General features: G+C 39.6%; 1 protein-coding gene and 1 pseudogene across 6 annotated transcripts in view; one reads left to right on the forward strand and one right to left on the reverse strand.

Moving 5' to 3' along the window:
• Positions 1–5851: 5851 nt before the first annotated feature.
• Positions 5852–16526, forward strand: part of BBS9 (Bardet-Biedl syndrome 9) — a 434296-nt gene continuing 423621 nt past the window's right edge. For 2 of the 6 annotated variants that reach the window (XM_042921788.1, XM_042921820.1), the window contains exon 1: positions 5856–6563. The gene's annotated coding sequence lies outside the window, so the exon portion shown is untranslated. Of the gene's footprint in view, positions 6564–16526 lie in introns of all 6 variants that reach the window. The other 4 variants (XM_042921795.1, XM_042921805.1, XM_042921827.1 and 1 more) reach the window with 3 other exon arrangements.
• Positions 13428–14120, reverse strand: LOC122213202 (annotated as a pseudogene).

The following is a 16526-nucleotide window of genomic DNA, read 5'->3' on the forward strand; positions in this document are numbered from 1 at the left end:
AGAGCTGCCTTAGGATTCTCACTCTTTCTCCGCCCTTCCTCCACTCATTCTCTCTCTCAAAAATAAATAAACAAATTTTAAAAAGGCCCAGAGTTAAATAACAGGCCCAAGGATGCAGAAGTAATTCCTGGAACCAGGATGCAAAGTGTTAAGTGCTTAACTAGATTGCATTTTGAAAATGTGTCTGATATGTGAAGTTATGATAATTGTTTTAGCTTTAATGGAAAAAACCACAGAGGAAGTAAAAACAGCATAGGGAGTATTTCCCTCAAAAGTGGTGTTCAGTATAGTTAATACTTAAAAAATATGAGGAGCCCCTTTGGATTTATTAGACAAAGTCAAAATGAATGAACATATAAAGGCTATGAACAGAAACAGAATATTAACACTGGTATGTCTTAGAACTTGGAAATTAGATTCTCCTCTGAGAGGAAAGAACTGGTGCATTAACCAATCTAGTGGTTGATGCAAGTTGCCTGAACCAGTAAGTGCCCTGAAATACCTTGGGTGTGAGGTGTTTGAATCTGGTTTTCTGGGTTTGATGAACTACTTGATTGCCTTGAAACTAGTTTTTGTTTAAATCAGCTAGAGTGGATTCTATTGTCTATGACTAAAAATTGTCAGAAACAATGTTTGCGAAGTTAGTTTTTATTTTTTTTAATGTTTACTTTAAAAATTTTTTTAATGTTTATTTTTGAGAGAGAGAGAGAGACAGAGAGAGAGAAAGAATGAATGGGGGAGGGGCAGAAAGGGAGGGAAATTCAGAAACCAAAGCAGGCTCCAGGCTCTGAGCTGTCAGCACAGAGCCCGACACAGGGCTTGAACTCACAGACCACGAGATCATGACCTGAGCCAGTGTCAGATGCTTAACTGACTGAGCCACTCAGCCACCCCTAATGTTTACTTTTTGAGAGAGAATGTGAGCAGATGGGAGCAGGAAGTGGGGAGAGAGACAGAGGACCCAAAGCAGGCTCTGTGCCGAGAGTGGAGAGCCTGATGCAGGGCTTGAACTCACAAACGGTGAGATCATGACCTGAGCTGAAGTCAGATGCTTAACTGACTGAGCCACGCAGGCACCCCACAAAGTTAGTTTTTTTAAAAAAAAATTTTTTTAACGTTTATTTATTTTTGAGACAGAGAGAGACAGAGCATGAACGGGGGAGGGTCAGAGAGAGAGAGACACAGAATCTGAAACAGGCTCCAGGCTCTGAGCTGTCAGCACAGAGCCCGACGCGGGGCTTGAACTCACTGACCTCGAGATCATGACCTGAGCCGAAGTCAGCCGCTTAACCGACTGAGCCACCCAGGTGCCCCACAAAGTTAGTTTTTAAAATGAACATGGATAGGGGTACCTGGGTGGCTCAGTTGGTTAAGTGAATGACTTGATCTTATGGTCTTGAGTTCAAGTCCCCCCCCCCCCCGCTCCCCCCCCTTTGCACTCTTTGCTGGGTGTGATGCCTATTAAAAAAAACCAACGTGCATGTCCTGATAATAAAGAAATACAATGGTAGTATAATTCATTATTTAGAAACGTAAAGTTTCCTTCTTACAGTTTACAGCAACTTCTTATAGTTCTCCCACATGAAAGGTGAGGGTACTCAGTAACTCAGTCATTTGAAAAGTGGAGTCCCTGGTCCCAGCTTGTGTGTAAAGCCCCTGCTACTAGTGTGATTCCACATGTTTGAGCACATCTAGTCAATGTTTGTGGTGAGCTTTCCAGGATCCTGACAGTATCAGGGCCCATGGAACCTCCTGAGCAAGAACCCACCCATAGGTCATAGGCATCAGGCACCCAAGTTTGGCCAGCAGCAAAGTCACCTCAGGAGGGAAGGAATAATTCCAGTCATTTGGTTGGTGTGAGCCACTCAGATTCATCTCTGGTATGCACCATGGAGTTGTCTGAACTCTGGAGAGTGCCAGAAGCTGTGAAGTTACAAAGGTGGAGGAAAGAGCTAATAAGAATTTCAAAAAATGTTCATTTATTCATTTATCAAACAGTAAATTAGACCTGCTATGTAAATAATGTTCTGAGTGTAGGGGAGAAAGCAATCTTTGCCTTTGTGAAGCTTATATAAGAAAAATGTTGAATTGACAATTACCCACATATTAAAATTTCAATTATGATCTGTTCTATGGAGATATATGGGGGTATCTATTCTGATGGTGGTATAGGAAGTCTTCCCAGGGAAAGGGGCATATCAACAGAAGCTTAAAGGATTTATAGGAAGTGGTGGAGCAAAGAAAGGAAAGCATCCCAAGAGGCAGAAGAACAGCCTGTGGAAAAGAGGCTTCATGTACAGAAGAAACTGAGAGAGAAGGCCAGTGTGGGGCTGGAGGCTGGGGAGCAAGAAGAGCCATGAAATGAGACTGGAGAGGTAGACAGGATGAGATTGTCCAGGTCTTTTAGACCTTGGGAAGGACCTGGATCTCAAAGTAAGTATGGTAGGAAGGTAATGAAGAAAATAAAATTCGAAGAAGTGATTATCATATTTGAATTTTAGACATTTCTCTAGCTACCATCTGGTACCACACTGCGTGATGCTACACATATTCTGTAGGTGTTGATGTGCCGAATCTGCCTTTATGACATTCATTCATTCCAGAAACATTTATTTGGACTGCTAAATCCTATATTCATGTTGTTCAAACTTTGGGTCAAGAGTCATTAGAGGATTGTGAAATCAATTTAGGGAGTTGCCAGCGATATTGTAAACTATGAAATAAAACAGAAAAGAATAGAAAGAAATATCAGAGTGCATCATACATAAATAAGTTAGGTATTATCTTTCAAAATTAATTTTGCTCTATGAGTGAAAGCAAAAAGTTGAGCAATTAGCTCAACAAATAATTGGTCTTGGGGGGCGCCTGGGTGGCTCAGTTGGTTAAGCGTCTGACTTCGGTTCAGGTCACGATCTGGCGGTCCGTGAGTTCGAGCCCCGCATCGGGCTCTGTGCTGACAGCTCGGAGCCTGGAGCCTGTTTCAGATTCTGTGTCTCCCTCTCTCTGACCCTCCCCCATTCATGCTCTGTCTCTCTCTGTCTCAAAAATAAAATAAATGTTAAAAAAAAAATTAAAAATAATTGGTCTTGGTGATGGGTATAGTTCTTCATGTCTCTAACATGTATGAGGTTTAAAAAATAATATCTGGGGGCACCTGGGTGGCTCAGCTGGTTAAGCGTCCGACTTCGGCTCAGGTCATGATCTCACAGCTTGTGAGTTCAAGCCCTGGGTCGGGCTCTGTGCTGACAGCTCAGAGCCTGGAGCCTGCTTTATGTTCTATGTCTCCTTGTCTCTCTGCCCCTCCTCCACTCATGTTGTCTCTCTCTCTCAAAAATAAATAAACAGTAAAAAAATTTAAAAAATAATGTCTGTTGGGTGGGCAGTTCTGCTTTGGGTTGGCTTGATGGATCCCAGCTCTGCGGGGCTTGGTTGGTCTAAGGTGACATCACTTACTTATGTGTCTAGTGGGGCAGTGGAGATGACTGACAACATGTTTCTCATCATTCAGCAGGCTTCTACAGGTCATTCACAAAGAGGTGGTGGCAGTATTTCCAAGAGAAGCATGAGAGGGAGAAGCACTTTTTGTGGCTTTGCTTGCATGTTTACTAATGTCTCATTGACCAAAGCAAGTCACGTTCAGATTTAAGGGTAGACCTGCAAATTCATATTGTAAAGAAATGAGCAAAAATGCAAAAAAAACCCTACAGCTATTTTTGTAAACTATCACACTCATTAAGAAGAATTATGGCACCAGCTGCTGAAAATAAACTTTTCATGCTACAAATGATAAATTACCTTAGCTTTCCCAGCAAATAGTATTCTTTCTACTATCCTATGTTGTCACTGAAATAGGTTGAATTTGGATATCACAAGCTTTCAGAAGCTTCTCCTGTCACAGGGAATATGTATTAAAAAAAAATTAAGCAGTTACATGGGGGCACCTGGATGGCTCAGTTGGTTAAGTGTCTGACTCTTGAGCCTACTCCCATGGTTTGCAGGATTGAGCCCTGAGTTGGGTTCTGTGCTGATAGCATGGAGTCTGCTTGGGATTCTCTCTCCCTTTCTTTCTGCCCGTCCCCCACCCGTGCTTGCTCTCTCTCTCTCTCTCTCTCTCTCTCAAAATAAATAAACATTAAAAAATTAGGCAGTTACATATCCTAGCAGGTTGAAATATAAATTACTAATTCAAGATAATTTTCATTTAATTATTTTACATTATTTTATTCTATTATTTAATATTTTATTTATTTTTTTGAGAGAGAGAGAGAGAGGGAGAGAGAGACAGAGTGTGAGCGGGGAAAGGGGCAGAGAGAGAGAGGTAGACACAGAATCCGAAGCAGGCTCCAGGCTCTGAGCTGTCAGCACAGAGCCTGACATGGGGCTCGAACCCACAAGCTGTGAGATCATGACCTGAGCTGAATTCAGACACTTAACTGTCTGAGCCACCCAGGCGCCCCTTATTCTATTATTTAAAAAAACCTTTTATTCTGGGGCACCTGGGTGGCTCAGTTGATCACGTGTTCAACTCTTGGTTTCTGTTCAGGTCACGATCTCACAATTTCTGGGGTTTGAGCCCCGCATCAGGCTCTGTGCTGGCAGCCTGGAGCTTCCTTGGGATGCTCTCTCTTTCCTTCCCTCTCTCTGCCTCTGTCAAATAAATAAACTTAAAACAAAAAAAGAAAACTTTTATTCTAATTATAAAGTTAATGCATGCCATTGAATGAGTAATGGAAAACAATGAACATACAAAGGAAAAATCAAATCACTCCTAAACCCATTGTGTGGCCACAGTAAAGGTTTTTGTGAAAATTCCAACATTTTTCTTATGTTTTTCTTTTCAAAAATAATATCAAATTGCATACATCTTTTACACTTTTTCTCACATTATGAACACTCAAGCCAAACGTTCAATAATTTGAATTTTAATAGTGGAATAGAATTTCATCATAATTTGCCTAAGCTCCTATTATTGTCAATCCAAGTAATTTCCATTTTTATTAAAAAAATTTCTTTGAAGTAAGCTCCACGCCCAACATGGGGCTTGAACTCACTCATGATCAAGAATCAGACGCTCTACCAACTGAGACAGTCAGGTGCCCCCCCGTTTCTTTTTTTTTATAACAAATGTTGTGATGGTTTAATAATATCAAAATATTAAAAATTAATGATCTTGATGATTTTCATGAAATTCTTTTAAGAACTGTAATAACTTAGAATTATATTTTCTAGTCAGAATGTGAAAAACAGGTATGGTGAAAAACAGGAAATTTAAAGCCTAAGAAAAAATCCAGTGGAAAAAACAATAAGTTTCAAGGTTGGTGACTTTTAGGGTATTACACCTATAGTGATTTTGATAGCAAAGATACAAGTTTGAGAAATTGGCATAATTCTTATGTTCAGTTGTAAAATTGAACATATATATACCTATATTCCCGGTAATCCACTCCAGGGAATAGGCTACAGAGAATAGCTCGTGTGATCAGGGAATAGGTACAAATAACCTCATAGTAGCACTGTTTCTACTAGGAAAAAATAAACACCTGAAAATTGTTTAAAGGCTCCACCACTTTGACGATTTTGATCTTTAGCCCCGTCTTCCTCTTCAGGGCGAATTTATGTACTGGGCCAGCACCACCTCAGCCATCAGGGCTCACACAATGGCGCTCACTTCTTCGGCCACTTTGGCCACCGCTGCTAAATTCAAGGTTTGGGCCTCTTGCGCCTCAGGGCGGGAAAAGTACCGGATCCCAGAGGCTCGGAAGCGCGTGCCCGCGTAGAAGCCCTGACACTCCGCCCCATCTGCCGGAGCTTCGCCCCCTAGGAAAGCCCCACCCCCGAGTGCTGACACACGGGACGGGAAGGCGTGGAGGGGGTGTGGCCTGCGTCCGCAGCAGAGTCGAAGGCGGGTCTTCCTTAGAGCCTAAGTCTGAGGAACAGTCAAAAGACGCAAAAAGGAGTGGTATTAATTATCCCTCTGCTAATGAGGACCAGGGAGTGGTTCACTCCAGCCCCGTCCGGTAGAAATCTGATTCCAACCACTACCCACGCAGAAAAAGTCTTTCGCCTTCCACCTCAGCCACTCTGGACTACAGCCCCCAGAAGGCATCGGAGCTGAACCACCCGACTTGCGCAGCGGCGTTCGTTGTAAAGTGCTATGACAACAGGGCGAAGATGGCTTGGAGTTAGGCAGGAGTGGGGAGGTGTCCCTTCCGCCGTTGCTGTCCTTTATCTTCTGCATCCCGCTGACTGCCTCCCTCACCATTTCCTCCTCTTTGTGAGAAGCGGGACTTGCCGTTGTTCTGGCCTGCCTGGACTCTTCCAAGAGATTGATGCCGTTTTCCCCGCTTGTCTCTGGGCTTGACACAGAAAGGATGCAGGTTTACTCCTCGTGGGTGTCACTCCAACTCTGTGGAGGTGGTGGTGCTGCCTGGTGAGGCTCTCTCTCTCTGCCTGGGACGTGGAACAGGTTGGAGCGGGGAAACGACCCTGGCGGGCATTCTTAAAGGGAGATCTGCAGAGAGTTGCAGGAAAGGTGGAGCAGGACCCACCTGATTCGGCACCAGGTAAGAGTGTGTCTGGAATTAAACACTGGGAGAGTGAATGCCCTTTCTGTGTTTCGTTTTGGGGGCAAGATTGATCCCTGATGCCATGTAATGGTTTGAGGGGATATTGGATGAGAGGTTTCTTAAGAAGGATGTTTGCGTTAAAAATAAGACAAAGCGCAAGTACGACACAATGTGTGTGAGATTTATGGACATTTAAGAGAAAGGGTGACAAGAAATTTTAAAGATTCCAGTCAGGAACGTCACGTGGTGCGCAAGCAGCTTCCTCCCCTGGCACTTCAACAGGTCTTGGGAGCAAATGGTCAAAGCAGTTCTCAGCCTATGACTGAAGTAGGATACATGCACTAATACCCTTTAATTCTTCTTGCAATAGGATTATTGCTTCTCCTTCTCTGTGTATTGCAGACCACAGCAGTTTAGATGACCTGAGCTGATTTTTATCAGCATCTCCTTTCTCCAATCCAGTCCTGCAACTGACTTGAATTTCCTGGAGAGATTCATAGTTTTTCCTTTTTTCTTTTTTCCATCTCACTTACACTTTGAACATGAAACCATATCACACACACACACACACACACAACTTGAAGATGCTAGGGGAAAACTATGGGGCTTCACTAAAATCTGCCAGCATTTAGAGTGGGATAGATTTTCTAACTTGTTAGAAATATGTAAATAGAATAATTGCTGAGATTTGTGTGTGTGTGTGTGTGTGTGTGTATAGACCTAACCCTTATTTAAAAGAATTAAAAAAAGCTTTTCATTTTGCAAATAATTTATAAGTTATTTATTAGAGTTTAAGGAATTTTCCATTTTGTGTAGCTGTGTGTAATTGCTCTTAAGTTGCAACTACACACTTATGTTTGTGGTACAATTTCTTGATGGAAATATTCACTGAGGGGGAAAATTCCAATATCAATAGTATATAGTATTATTTATTGATTTTTAATGTTTATTTTTGAGAGAGAGAGAGAGAGAGACAGAGAATGAGCAGGGGAGGGGCAGAGAGAGGAGGAGACACAGAATCTGAAGCAGGCTCCAGGCTCTGAGCTGTCAGCACAGACCCCATGTGGGGCCCAAACCCACAAACTGTGAGATCATGACCTGAGCCGAAGTTGGACTTTTAACCGACTGAGCCACCCAGGAGGCCCTATATAGTATTTTTTAATCTTTTAAACCTTTTGATGTATGTATCAAATCTCATCCCTCAGAATAAAGACTTTCAAATATTTTTCAAAAATTATTGAAACACGTGGAGTCATTATAAAACAACTCTGCCAACTAACATTTCAGTGAAAGGTTACTGTCAGTTTTTTGAATATCCCATTTAAATATCCAGTCCAGAGGTTCAGACTGGCATTTGTAACTTTGTCTTGCTCAGGATACATTCCACCACCACCACCACTTCTATTACTACTACTAGGTTACTAGTGACATTTATCTGACATTTATTGAGTACATCCTATGGGTTGGGCATTGGGTAAGCAATTACATGTGTTAGGTCATTTTATCTTTCCGTTCCGCAGAACAGTTGGGAGACTAGAAGGTGAGGGACTTGTCCAAGGTCACTCTGCTAAAGTGTGAAATGAAAAAGGGAACCCAAATCTGTCTAACTCCCTTTCCTGTGTTTTGTCTTCTGTGCCTTTTATTGAAAATTCCAACACTGATCTCTTATATTATCTTCAAAAGCAGCATTCTTCTAATTCTACATACACTTGTCATCTTTCTTGCACTGAATGCCCTGATTCCTACTTTCCAAAATTTGAGGCAGCAGTAGCGTGACCTGGAGAAAGCAAAACTCCAAATACGAACAACAATAGTGTCAGTGTGCCTTCTAATTCCAGGATCTGCCTTCTTTCCACAGGATTCTTGGGGTTATTGTTGCAGTGATTGTTCTAGTCATCCTTCCTTATTGTAGGACTAGGCCAATCGGGTGTGAAAACATCCATATCTTAAAGAAAAACTAAATCTGAATAAATTTGGTGTGGAACATAACATATATATAAGCAAGTATTAAAAATTAAAAAAAGTGTCAAGTGATAAATATGGAAAAGCATTTCTGGAGTTGAGGGGATAGAGAGATTATTTTCTACTTATTATTCTAATAAGGCATAAGAAATCAATCTTTTGTGGCTCTTTATAGGTATGGACCTTTCAAAACCTTCAAATTATTGTTTTCTAGTCATCCTTTAAAAATTTAATTACGTGTATAAAATACTTTCCTGCAGTTTGAACTTGCAATGATTAGAGTTAATATTAACAGTATAGCTTTTTGGTCTTTGTGGAATAGTTGCACTTGTTTAGGGTTCTGGAGTAGACAGAATGGTTTTGGATGCTACTTGTTACTACTTACTAGTTGTGACCACTTGGGCAGGTTTCTTAATCTCTCCGTACCTGAGTAACAGTACCTACCTTCTGTTTTGAAGATTAAAAGAGAATACTTGCAAAGCACTTAGAACACTGCCTGAGACTTAGTAAATGATTAGTAAATGTTACCTATTTGGGAGAAGAGATAATAGCCATTGGAAATCTTATCTTTGGTTTTTGTTTTTCATTTACTTAAAAACAAAACCACTGAGGAGCTGGAAATCAACATTGAATGAAGAGTGGATAAAATACAAATTCTTGTTTCCTATTTTTATTCAAGACAGTTAACTAAACCAAATAAGAAAATCAATTTATATATATTTAATTTTTTGTCATTCAGCATACTTTTTGTTTTTGTAGTAGAAAAACCAGGTTTCACAGCTGAAAAATGTCCCATGTTTCTTAGTTTCCTTCTTCCTAACCTGCCGGTAACTGACCTTCCCTGCCTACTACTTGCCTTAATATCTTAAAGTCAAGGCCTGTATCTCATTGAATTTGGAAAATGAATCAGAATTTTATTTATTTATTTATTTGTTTAGTAGGCTTCATCAGGCAGGTGCCCCTAGAATTTCATTTATGTCTTAATTTCTGGTTAATTTTTTTTTTTTAAGTTTATTTATTTTGAGAGAGTGCGAGTGTGAGCAGGGTATGGAGAGAGAGAGAACTCCAGGCAGGCTCTGCACTGACAGTGCAAAACTTGAGCTCAAACCCATGAACTGTGAGATCATGACCTGAACCCAAATCAGGAGTTGGATGCTTAACCAAGTGAGACCCAGGCACCCTTGTAGTTAATTTTTCTTTCTCTTAATGGGGTGGGATGTCCTTCTAGGAGAAAGGGTAGGGTTTATTTTGCTAACCTTCTGAATTTAACTTGCTATCCTTTTGTTCTGCTGGAGTGGTAAATGGGACCAGAATATGGGAATATCCTACTTTAAAAAAAGTGAAAGTTTATTATTTTTTATTATGGGATATTTTACACATAAGCAAAAGCATAAAGAATAGTATGTCTATCTTTATGATATGACCTCATATGTCTATCACCATTTATTCTTTTAAAAAAAATAATAGCTTTATTGGAAAATAATTTATAGGGCCCGGTGGAGAAAGGGGCGGCGGCGGTGGACCGCAGGCAGGAGCCCAAAGGGGGCCGTGAGAGGAGAGTCCCTTTCTGCCCGGGTAATTTACCAGATTAAATATGGTTGATGATGGTTCTGAACAAATACAGCTTTTATTTGAGGTATGCCATTTTGAAGACTGAGACCATGGAGTTTTATCCTTGAGGATAAAGGAAATATTTGCAAAAGTCTATTTTATATAGCAAAAATGTGAATCCTGAGACTGAATTCTCTAAAGGGCCTATACAACGTAATAGATGTTGGTGGAACCATTTACACCCAGTCAGCTTGAAGAGTCTCAAATGGACCCTACCACTGAGAAAACAAGATGGCAGTCCACTATGGGGAATTGAGGAAAATGGATTAATACAAGAGTGCTGTGATAATATACAACCAAGACAGGGTTCTTTTAACCTGGATTTCATGAAATGAATGAAGACATAGGTTTCTTACCCAGCACAAATGGACTTTCTAAAGACTTTTTGTATCATTAAAATAAGTACATTTTTGACATTTGGAGAAGAAAGATGGCACATTAACACAGATGATAGTTTGTATGCCTGGAACTTTTGGCAGTTTGATTTGTATGAGTATGACCTTGTGAAATGTTAACTTTAGTAAAATTTCTAACACTTAAAAAAAAAGAAATATAATTTATAGAACATACAATTCACCAATATAATTTGGACAACTCAACGTTATTTTTGTATATTTTACTTTGTATATTCACAGATATGTGCAACCGTCACTTGCGCTGTAGCCAATTTTAGAATATTTTCATCACCTCAAAAAGAAAACTTGGCACTCTAGCTGCAACTCTCTTGTCCTTTATTTCCCACTGGAATTTATTTTCTTCCTGTATGGATTTGGCTATTCTGTACATTTTGTCTATCTATTTATTTATTTGTTTGTTTGCTTATTTATTTATTTTTAGTTGAAGTAGTATTAACATGCAGTACTTAGTTTCAGGTGTTTTCTATATATTTTACATAAATGGAATCACAAAAAAAATGGTCTTTAGTGACTGGCTTCTTTCTCTTGCATAATTTTTCAGGTTGTAGCATATATCAGTACTTTTTTTTTGTTGCTGAAGAGTATTCTATTTTATGGACATGCCAACTTTGTGTTCATATATTCATTAGTGGATAGACCTTTGGATCATTTCTACCTTTTGGATATTATGAATGATGCTACTATAAACATGCATGTATAAATTTTCATGTGGACATATGCTTTCATTTCTCTTGGACTGGAATTGCTGGATCATATGATTACTCTATGTTTAAGTGTTTGAGGAGCTGCCAGATCACTTTCCAAAGTGGTTGTACCATTATATTCCCAACAGCATTGTATGAGGACTTTGATTTCTCAACATCGTTGCCCAAACTTGTTTCTGTCTGACTTTTTTTTTTTCAACGTTTTTTTTTTTTTTTTTTTTTTTTTTTTATTTATTTTTTGGGACAGAGAGAGACAGAGCATGAACGGGGGAGGGGCAGAGAGAGAGGGAGACACAGAATCGGAAACAGGCTCCAGGCTCCGAGCCATCAGCCCAGAGCCTGACGCGGGGCTCGAACTCACGGACCGCGAGATCGTGACCTGGCTGAAGTCGGACGCTTAACCGACTGCGCCACCCAGGCGCCCCTCTGTCTGACTTTTTGATTCTAGTCATCATAGTGGGAACAAAGTGGTATCTCACTGTAGTTTTGATACGCATTTCCCTGGTGGCTAATGATACTGAGCATCTTTTCTTGTGTCTGTTGGCCATTTGTATATCTGACTTGGAGAAATATATATTCATATCCTTTCCCCATTTTTAAATTGGGTTTCTGTCTTTTTATTATTGAGTCATAAAGAGTTCTTTTTATGTTACAGATAGGTATCTTTTATCAGAGATATGATTTGTATTTTCTCTTGTTCTATGGGTCATCTTTTCATTTTCTTATTTGTGTTCTTTGAAGTAAAAAGTTTCAACTCTTGGTGAAATCCCTTTATTTTTTCTTTTGTTACTTATGCTTTTGGTGTCAAACTTAAGAATCTATCACAATATCTGATATCATGAAGATTTACTTTTAAGTTTTCTTCTAAGAAGTCTTCTAGGAGTTTCTAAGAATTTTATAGTTTTAGCTGTGTATTAACATACATAAAGGTCTTTGATCCATTTTGAATAAAATTTTTTATATGGTTTTAGGTAAGAGTCCAACTTCATTCTTTCACATGTGGCTATCCAATAATAATCATTTGTTGCAATTTCTCATTGAATGGTCTTAGCATCCTTGTTGAAAATCAATTTACCATAGATGTGTAAGTTTATTTTCAGACTCTCCATTCTTTTCCATTTATCTGTATGTCTATCCTTATGCCAGTACTTACTGTCCTAATTACTATTGCTTTATAGTTAGGTTTTGAAATGGGGAAATCCTTCAACTTTGTTCTTCTTTTTGAAGATTGTTTTGGCTATTCTGAATTGCTGGCAATTCTATATGAATTTCAGAATAAGCTTGTCAATTTGTACGAAGAAGTCCTATGGGGATCTGATAAGGATTCCAATGAATCTGTAGATCAGTTTGGGAAGTATTGCCATCTTAATAATGTTATGATTTCAGATCCACGAACACGGGATATTTTCCTGTTTATTTAGATCTCCTTTAGTTCTTTCAACTATATTTTATAATTTTCAAGGTATATGTTTTACACTTCCTTTGTTAAATTTATTCCTAGGTATTTTATTCTTTTGGGTGCTATTGTAAATGCAATTGATTTTTGTATATTAATATTATTGTGTCTTTCAACTTTACTTAACTTGTTTATTAGCTCTCATAGTTTTTTACTGAATTTCTTAGGATTTTCTATCTACCAGATCATGTCATCTGTGAGTAAAGATAGCTTTACTACTTCCTTTCCAATCTTGGAGCCTTTTAGTTCTTTTTCTTACCTAATTGCCTGACCTAAAACCTCTGGTACAATGTTGTTTTTTTTTGTTTTTGTTAATAGTGCCTTTTGTTTATTTCTCTTACAAGTTTAGTAGTAGCTGGATTTGAAGGGAGATGGGGACAATAAGATGAATTGATGAAAGCTCATCAGTATGTCAAGGTTGGGGGCTGAAGGGGACACCGGAACAGGTTTCTGTTACTCTTTTTTTAAAAAATGTTTATTTATTTATTTATTTATTTATTTATTTATATTTTATTTTTGAGAGAGAGAGCGAGCGAGCGAGCAAGCATGAGCAATGAAGGGGGAGAGAGAGAGGGTGACATAGGATCTGATGCAGGCTCTAGGTTCTGAGCAGTCGGCACAGATCCTGACATGGGGCTTGAAATCATGGATCATGACCTGAGCCGAAGTCGGATACTTAATGGCTGAGCCACCCAGGCACCTCTGTTACTCTTTATTTTAGTAATAGTTGTGTGAAGGGGCTCAAGTTGCTGCCAGAGGCAGCAGCGGCCTCTTTAATGGCTTTTCTCTCTGCCAGCATCTGCTGCTTCTGTTTTGCCAGGTACTTCCTGGTAGAATAATGGGCCCCAAATCATGATTGTGGTCCTGGTAGGCCTTGGCCACCTGGGTGAACCACTCCAGCTCCTTGACACAGTTCTGCCTGTAGTTCTTGCCTTCCCTCTGCTGACAGGCCTTCAGCCTTTCCTGCATAATGTTGACAATTTCTTGGTCAACTTTAGTGTCTCTTCCCCATTGCATTTCTGCTTCAGACATGCACAAGACATTCTTTTCCTGGCACTCAGTGATGTCTGGCACATGGCTGAACTCCTGGTGGTAGTAGTAATACCTGTTCTTTACATGCTGATGTCTCTTAGGTCATGGGCCGGTCCATGAGGAGGTCTAAGGCCTTCGTCAAATATGTTATGGGGTTGGGCATTGAGAGCTGCGGCGAGGGCAACAGTGTGTGGCATGATGCCTCTGGGTACACGTCCTTGTCCCAACTGTCCAGCGTGGCATGACGGTGGTGTGTGGGGGCCTCTGATCTCTGACACTCGAGCCTCTCCTCTACCTGGGTTCCACACCTAGGTTGGCACAGTGTAGCAGCTCCTCCAGTACAACGTTGAATAAAAGTGGTGAATATGGACATCCTAGTCTTGTGTGTGGTCTTAGGGAGAAAGCATCTAGTTGTTCATCCTTAAGTATGATATACGCCATAGGTTTTGCAGTTTGAGGAAGTTCCCTTTTATTACTAGTGGTTTTTTTAGTGGAAGAGTGTTGGATTTTATTTTGTCAGATGCTTTTTTCTGAGTTGAGACGATGATGTGGTTTTTAATTTTTGTTTTATTGATATGGTGTACTATTGTAATTCATTTTTGGATGTTAGACTCACCTTGCATTCTTGGAGTAAATCTCATCTGGTCATGGTGCATAGTTCTTTTATATATTGCTTGATTCATTTGCTAGTGTTTTGCTGAGAATTTTTACATCCATATTCATTAGAGATATTGGTCTGTAGTTTTCTTGTGTTTGCTTACTTTTGGTATTGATGTAACACCAGCCTTATAAGAATGAGTTGGGAAGTATTCCTTACTCTTTTATTTTTTGGGGTAGTTTGTGAAGAATTGTTATTTGTGTTTGGTAGAATTCACCATCTGGGCCTAGTCTTTTCTTTGTGGGTAGTTTTTTGATTACTAATTCAATCTCTTTACTTGTTGTAGGTCTATTTAGATTTTCTATTTTGTTTTTAGTCAGCAACAGGTAGCTGGAAGCAAGATGAATAATGCTGATGTCCTGCTCCTCCAGGGAAGATAGTTCTCTGACTAGGAGCTGTGGGGAGAAGGGTGCCTTATTCTTGGCTGTACCAGTCTGGAGTGGAGTTTCTATCTTGTGAGCCAGGAGTGAGGGGAGAATGAGTGAATCTCGTTTTTTTAAAATACTATAGACTTTTAATTTTCTTACTGAGTTTTAGGAGGTTTTTAATGTTTCTTTACTTTAGGACAATATCCAGAGACTTTAAATGGTTATTTTAAAAAATAATTTTCACCAATTTTCCTGGGGAGTGGGTCCATGGAGCTTCTCACATGTCATTCTAAAAGTGAAGTCTTCTGAAACTTTAAATTGCATAGCATAATGGTTATGGGAGACATACTTATGTTATCAAAAGATTTGGTCAGAGTTCCATTAGGTATCAAGGTACTCTATCTAGTGTTTGTAAAACTGTTTAAGAGTAAGTTAAAAAGTTATTATATACATGCTTATTAGGAAACCAACTGCTATGTGCAAAGATAAATTTTTTGTATGTATGTTTTATTTGAGCCATAGGATTAAACCTTTTGTAGATAAACAGGGATATTCAGCAATCTTAAATTATTCAGGCTTGCTGTGGAACTCATCTTTGAAGCCAAAGTGGAAAGGAGCTCCTTTTTAAAATCTACTGTTCTTCATGGGGCACCTGGGTGGCTCAGTCGGTTAAGTGTTCAACTTCAGTTCGGGTCATGATCTCACAATTCGTGACTTTGGGGCCCACGCCGGGCTCTGTGCTGACAGTTCAGAGCCTGGAGCCTGCTTTGGATTCCATGTCTCCCTCTCTCTCTGACCCTCCCCTGCTCGCACTCTGTCTCTGTCTCTGTCTCTCAAAAACAAATAAACATTAAAAAAAAAATAAAAAATATCTACTGTCTTTCAGCTTAAGTTGTTTTAAAATCCACCAATTTTTGCAAAAGGAAATTAATGGTATGCCAACTTAGCACAGTTTGTGGTTTCTTAATTTCTTGGGAATGGGCAGCATGCCTTTCTTTGTTTCTGTCTTTAAAATCAGAGAGAGAGAGAGGCATTTGGGAAGCACATACTGGCTACTGACATCAGCTCAAATTGTTGGTTTTCTTATTGTTTATTAACTTTATAGAGATGTAAGTCCTTACAGTTCAATACATTATTGTCCACAATGGTACGTGATAGTGCCTGGGGCCTGGAAGAACCAGTATGTAGGATTTTGATGTAATGGAATTTATGCAGTTCTGCTATGTATTACCTTATGTTTGCCCTGGTAGGAAAGTCATTTGGTCCGAAATAATTAAATAGCTCTGGTTCTGTGAGGAAGAGCCATTTGTTGGACCTGTGTTTAAAATCAGCACCCTTCACCCCTCTTAAGAATTACAACAAAGCAAAACAAAATAACCCCTCTACTGACTCATGCTTTTCAATTTTTTTCCTGATATTAAATTGCAGGCAGTGGCAGCCTGAAAAGACAAGGATCTAGAGACCAGGGAGAGGGCACAGAGAAACAAGTTTCTGCCAGTAGCTGTGTGACTTAGAAGAATCCTACAACTAACCTTTCTGGGCCTCTCCTACAGAATGAGAGGACCAGCTGATTACTAAGTACCTTCTAGCTGTTCATGCCCTTTGGCTTGAAAAATAAGTCTTTTTTTTCCAAGCTTTGGAAAGGTAACTTGTAGCACAGGTCCCAGGAAAAAAGGAAGTGGTAAAGTAGAGCCCTAATATAGGAAAACATTTACTTTGGCTATCAGGTATCAGGTCACCTGGTGCTTTTTAT

Source organism: Panthera leo, chromosome A2, assembly GCF_018350215.1.
Source record: "Panthera leo isolate Ple1 chromosome A2, P.leo_Ple1_pat1.1, whole genome shotgun sequence".
NCBI lineage: Eukaryota > Metazoa > Chordata > Mammalia > Carnivora > Felidae > Panthera > Panthera leo.